The following is a 6834-nucleotide window of genomic DNA, read 5'->3' on the forward strand; positions in this document are numbered from 1 at the left end:
CTAACCATTACCACCCAGATCACACAACATGAAACTAAACATGCATGGAAAGCCATCCTTATCCAACTTCAAATCAAAGTCTTTGGAAATTGACTCCATTTATCAGTGAAGGAAAACCTAATTAAGGTTAAGAAAAAAAATTTAATAAAATTAGGAATCAATTAAACCCACACATGTAAGTTTTGAAAATATTACTTCACATTTTCAATCAACCACAATGATGCCATCAATTATAAGATTGTATCCACAAGAAAATGAAAATTCTGATAAAAATTAACGAACAACAATAATAACGAAAATCAATCAGATAAACTGCAAGAGACACAAAGCTTGGATGATGCTCCTCCCTTAAAGCTAACACTCATTCAGGACTCATTTTGATGGCAAAATTATAACAAATTTCATTGCAATAGAATATAAAATTAACTATATATCAAAGCAGGCAAGCTATCAAACAAACATGTTAAATCTCAGAGGCATTAATTAGTTAGACACAAAGATTACGAAGAGACCAATTTCAACCTACATAAATCCCTGGGTCAACTACAATTGGTTGCACCCTTCATGACCAGCCAGAATGTATTAGGAATTTTGGTTGGAGAAGGAAATTAAACAAGTGAAACTCAAGGACATTCAAGAAGTATAAAAAGTGTGCCTGCTCCTTCCATTCAATATCACTTGTGTGATCTATAAAATTGAGATCTCTTGGTACAGATGAGAAGACATGAATAAGGTCTGCAAGACATACGAGTAAAAAAAAAATGAAAGGCATGATACAGTAACCATCATTAGAAAAATAAGTAATAACACCAAGGCATAAAAGATATTACAGGAAATGAGTTAAACAGACATTATAACCCATAAATTGAAAAATCATAAAACTAACTTTATGCTTTGATAAACAGTGCAGATGAATTTTTTATGTCGCAAAGGTGAACAAAAAAAAAAAAGAAGACATTTTAAAAAAAAATATAGTTTCAACATCGCTGTGCTCTTTCCACTACCTTGTGCCTGCCCACATATATCTAATATTGCATCTAGTTTGCATATGAAAGGGATGATACACTAACCATCTTTGAAAAAATAAGCTTAACATAATACCAACACATAAAGATATTACACGAAACGACTTGGACAAGCATTGTAATACATCAATTGGAGAATCGTACAACTAACTATATGCTTTGATAAACACTCTAGATGACTTTTTTATGTCGCTGAAGAAATTTTAAAAAAATATATAAACATGACATTACTGTGCTCTCTCCACTACACAGTCTTTTTGCATACATCAAATATCGCATCTAGTTTGCTTTTAAAGGCCTATATAGTTTCGCCATTTTAAAGGCCTATATAGTTTCGCCATGTTAGCAAGTTCACTCAGAATGTACTTCACAAACTGCCACTCATCTCACCTTGTTTCAAGTGTCTCATTAGATCGACTCACTAATAACCAAGTCCAAGCACAAATATACCTAAAAATTTTTTACGAGGAAATTCACATAATATAGAATAATAATTCGTAATTCAGCAATCAAATAATATTCATACAATCACCAAACACACTACACGTATTAAGTTGATGTACAAATATGTAAAAACAGTAAAAAAAAAAAATTGATGCCTGCCAACTACAATGAAAAGCGAAAAGAGGAACTAGTGTTGGTGAATAAATAGAAATAAATATATCACTGTGAATTTAATGCCTCACAAAACGGCTCAACAAGCTCTAGCGTAACATAATAAAAAAGGGTAAAAATATAACAAAGCTAGGACCAACTTCACTGTTAACAGAGTACCAAGCAACCACCAACCAGGAAATTTAAGCAGCAAAATGTAGATTATTGAGCCAGAGAACATTTTGCACCGGGAAAAGGATGAGGATTTTAAACTCTTCCCCAGAAGGGTTTCCAATGTCAAAAGCTGTAAGTCCTCACCTCTTGGACATACCTTTTGCTTGAATATCTTCTATAAAATTGCTCCAATGCGCTACACAAGTTGTTCACTGTTCTCCACAGAATGATAATTGACAAATGCTTGCGCCAGGAAAGAATATATTGTCATCACCTGATTTTCTGTTGAGATAGAACACATACGGTAAAGCCTTCTTGCAACATATGACAAGCTCCAATGCAGCTTCAGAGAACTCAACTGGATAATGATGTTCTTATAAAATAGTATTACAAAATAGATTTACAAAATGGTTGATAACCATTGACATTTGCCTCAAGTTCACCAACATCACCATCTCATGGTGTCTTAAATGGTTGTCAATCATTCAGAAAGTTTGTTTGGTAAACCTATTTTGTACAGATATCTTACTTATCTGTAAAAGATTGTTCAAGTATTACACTTGTGATGATAAATTAACTGGTGATCAATACTAATCAACACACAGTGTCACATATCAAACATTATGCAGAAAGGGCTGAATAAATAAATGTATACCTCAGTGGAGAGTCTTGATTCCATTGTTTGCAATTTCTTAAATGCCTCTTCATCCTCACTGTTCAGTGCCTATAAAGTGGAACAGAAAAAATATTGCACAAAGTGCTGGGGAAACAAATAAAGTAAGATCCAAGATCATTATGCTCAAGGCCATTTGACAACAAATGTGAAACTTCCCCTTTCTGAGCACCTAAGAAAATGCATCAGTAGTTCTATGCACACTCCGCATAGAGCACTCGAGGTGGCTGCTTTTGGCCATTTAAACTTCTCTTGCAGTTCAAATGATGTTACTTCAATGCTTAGAGATGCAGAGAATAATCACTGAACAGCCAAAAACTTCATAATTTCTGTCTGTACCCTAAACTTTGCTTCTATAAATTTCACTAGTTCAGAATGTGGCAAAAACTTCGCACTGGAATTGAGTCTAAAATTCTTTAAAACACATGGCATGGTACCTATCACCCACTCCTTCAAGAGACCTGCATTTTCTGACATCGCAGGAGATTCATCCTCTGGGATATTCATTTCTGAATTTTCATCTGTTGTCTGGCTTGGTCTGATGGTTTATCTGTGACTGCACCTTCATCAACAAACAAGCTCGTCAAGTTTTGCACAAATAACAAGAATCCAGAACCAGTTTTGAATTCGGAAACCAACTCTTTTACAGTTTGTGTTCATGTAATGCAATCAAATCTTCCATTGCTGTGAATCTGCGAGGATACAATCAAGCCCAAGGACCAATTTTGGAGAGAGAAGAGTCTGAATGCATGAGACTGACAGCCTTGGTAGGAGTAGTAGAATATCAGATGCCAAATGCTTCCTGTTGTGAGATGACATAAGAAGTGACTCTTTGATTACACCTCACAGAAAGTGCGGATATTCTTTGTCACTTCTTCAGAGCAGCCACCCTTCTGGTTAATCTTGTTCTTCCTGGAGGAAGTAAAGCACATTCATTTATCTTCATTCTGAAAAGTTTCTGACATAAGAATATTTAAAAGAAATGATAGCAACCAAATTTTAAGTAGTTCTAACAAAAACAAACAAAATTTATACATAATAAGTCCAGGTTTAGATGCGCAATGACGTCAAGGTGACTTACAAATCGATTGATGGTACAGCAATTAAAAATCAGCTAGCACTACATAAAACCCACCTGTTACATCTCATGATTTAATGGTAAAAATACTTTTAAAAAAGCACTAAACAGAACCCTTGATCTATAAGCTGAAACAACTTCAATCATAATTGCATCCCCTCTGTTTCAAACAGGTGTCTTTGGATCAAAGAGGAGGCTTGGTAAATATTTATTCTCAGAATTAACATATGTTTCACCCTCTAGAAGAATAGTCATCATTTGTCCAGATTGTCAAAAGCAATATACATATTAGACAAAAGTAGGATAAAACTAGACCATAGTTACTAGAAACGTGGTACAATCCAAGTCGCGAGACGGGTACGGATACAAGAAACGATGCTTGTAGTGTATCCGATACGGTGGGGGGTAGGCTTAGTTGGTACGATTAATTCGATTCAAGATACGATTGAAAATTACTTGTCCAAAAATTGCATACGAATAACATTAAATAAAAAAAGAACATTATAATTAAAGTTAAAAAATGAATTAAGCAAACTTTAAAGAACTAATTTTATTGCAATTTTAAAGAATGTATAGGTTAAAATTTTATGTAATAAAATTTTATATTAGAAAATAATTTAAAAACTTATACTAGATTTAAAAATAGATAACAATTTTATCTATAATAACTTTTAAAACCTAATTAATTGCAGCGTTATCTATAACTATTTAAAAAAACTATTTAGATAGATTTTTATAAAATCTACGGTTAATTAATTATGATATGCCTCTTTCATCGACTCAGATCGGGTACCCAATCGATTCAGAACGAAAACAAACTCCGATTGGGTATGAGCGATCTAGATCGAAGATCGGTGGACGACTTAGAGAATCTGGTAACTATGAACTAGATAAATGACCATTTCTTCTATATGCCAATGAATTTTGATGGAATAATGAGATTTTCTACAAATATTTGAAATGCTAAAAAGCCTTCAGTTCTCTCTGGCTTGCGTCTGAACCGTTCGAGATAATATATAATGTTTTTGTTTTATACTAAAACATGATAGAAAATTTGAAATGTTTTGGCATGATCTCAAGGCAAAACTCTCAAGCCCATCTGGAAATGCCATTCAGTATGTCACAAACCAATAGATGTCAAGCCGTTAGGAACAAATATGACTTCCGGAACATGTTAGTGCATCTACGAAATGATTAGTACCAGAAAAATTCTACAATTTTTTTTAATAATCAAGCCAGCAAACATTCTTACTCCTGGACAAGTGTTGTAACAATAGCAATCCATCAAAAAACAACTGTATGTTATAAGGACTAGGAGCATTACCTCAAAGCAGGGAGCAAGGTGTGAAAGATGATCTCGGACAAAGAAGCTGTTTGACTAAACAGACAGCAATAGTTTGCCAACCATGTCATCTTTCCTGCAATTTTAAAACCAAAGAAAAGATATCCGGATCCCCAGTATCAGTTGCATTTTCAAACCACTCTCGCATGCCAGGAGCTCCAAGTACTTGATTTTACACGGCTTCTTCAGGAAACTGTGAAATAAAATAAGGCATTACGGAGTAAAAACTTTTCAGCCTCAAAATATTTTACCAATACACGCACATTAACAACACAACAATAGAGGAAAAGCACATAAACTTACAGAGAAGCCGATTTACAGAGATTCACACAGATATCTCCAGTGACCCATACTCCCTTGCATCTTGCCGTTCAATAAAGGAAAAACCATAAATGTCACTAGAAAGGCATCCGCTTAACTAGTTAATTCAAATTGTAGTATCATCTGCTACCATACCTCGCCCTCCATCTTGGCCATGACCCTTACTCATATTCAATCAGTTTCGTCACTGATTCAACACTTCCACACTAACAGTAGGAATTATCCCAACCTTGGCTGCAAGACACAGGGCAAACCCTTGTCTAGCACACTACAAAGCAAATCAAACCAAAATTGTCAAGAAAAAGCTAATTAGCTACACTTCAATATTTCCACTCAGCGGCAGGGTCAAAGAACAAAGCTTTCTAGGGTTAACAGCATTAAAAAGAAATGCTTGATGATTCAAATCAGACTCGTGAATTATTAATCACTTGAAATTTTAATCCATAACCAATAAAACTAATTGAGTTCAAAAATAATCTGATCAAAATCTCTTCTTTGTTCTCTGTCTACATATTATGTCACCTCTCCGGAAGAAGACTCTCCATGAACAAGCCGCCGAATAGCATAGATCACAAAAGGGGGGCAGTTCTCAAAATCCTCATTTTCTTGGCCTCCAGAGGAGCCACCCCTCCTCAATTCCCTTCTTCCCAACCTGCTCGAACACCTTATGGGCCTTTCTGAGCTCCACCGCCGCCTCTCTCACTTAACACTCCGCGGAACACGTCCATCCGCAGTCCACGAGCATGGCGGCCTCACAGCCAAAACGTCACTGCGTGGGAAATCACTGAGCTGCTTTCCATCCCTATTGAGAACTAGACTGCAATCAAGCACTAATGTCTAAGGATTTCAAATGTTTGATTTCAGGTTGTATACATTGACCAACATACATGTTTAGTAGATAAATCAATTGTTCATTGAAGTGGCAATTTATTTCTCATTAGAATGTTATGTTATTGTTTAATGGGTAACATCATCTTGCACTGACAATTGTGACGAGTTTAGTATTTATTAAAGTAACAAATTGTTTGCTTGGTAAGTTGCGAGAGAGATGAAACTCTTATGATATTGCCTGGTATCATGGATCATCTACGCGTGAATTTGAAATCTAGATAAGATAGTTTTCAACAATTGAATAAAAATATATTTGTTTTTATCAAGTTTTGTATTTGTCATTATGTTTATTGTTGCCAGAATACAACAGTGAATTTGTAAGGGACCTCAAACTTGTAGAACTTCGAACTTGGACTTGGAGATCGAACAAAAGGAGTTGGAGTCTCTTGCTTCTTCAGATGCCAAGACCTGTAGTAGTGTGGGAAGTGTTCCCCACAAACACTCCGATGGCTAAGTCAGTAGAGAAAAACACTTGTCTTCCTTTGCTCCCCTCTTCCTCCAAAAGTCATGATGATGAGATCTCAGCTTTGCAGGGTTTGGATGAGGAGCAGGTTTTTGATGAGATGCCTTCTCCTGAGCCACCTGTACATCCTGCTCCATGATAATCTTTTTTTCTTTTGTAATGATTATTTATAGTTTCCTTATTTAGGACTTAGTGATGACGTGTGAACTTTCAATAAAAGTGATTATTTATAGTTTTCTTTCATAATATTTTGTCATTACTTCAACTAACTCT

At 35.2% G+C, this 6834-nt stretch overlaps 1 long non-coding RNA gene across 3 annotated transcripts; it reads right to left on the reverse strand.

The window, feature by feature from the left end:
- Positions 1–646: 646 nt before the first annotated feature.
- LOC120251866 lies at positions 647–6101 on the reverse strand. Of its 3 annotated transcripts, none has more exons than XR_005533510.1 (6): positions 5730–6101; positions 5343–5475; positions 5190–5249; positions 4869–5079; positions 1951–3378; positions 647–735 (listed from the first exon to the last, which is right to left on the reverse strand). It is a non-coding gene; the product is annotated as an uncharacterized LOC120251866 (long non-coding RNA). The 3 variants fall into 3 exon arrangements; XR_005533509.1 differs by lacking the exon at positions 647–735 and having other exon boundaries at positions 1663–2075; positions 2449–3378; positions 5730–6099; XR_005533508.1 differs by lacking the exon at positions 647–735 and having other exon boundaries at positions 1663–3378; positions 5730–6099.
- Between the last annotated feature and the right edge of the window lie 733 nt (positions 6102–6834).

This window comes from Dioscorea cayenensis, chromosome 20 (assembly GCF_009730915.1).
Source record: "Dioscorea cayenensis subsp. rotundata cultivar TDr96_F1 chromosome 20, TDr96_F1_v2_PseudoChromosome.rev07_lg8_w22 25.fasta, whole genome shotgun sequence".
NCBI lineage: Eukaryota > Viridiplantae > Streptophyta > Magnoliopsida > Dioscoreales > Dioscoreaceae > Dioscorea > Dioscorea cayenensis.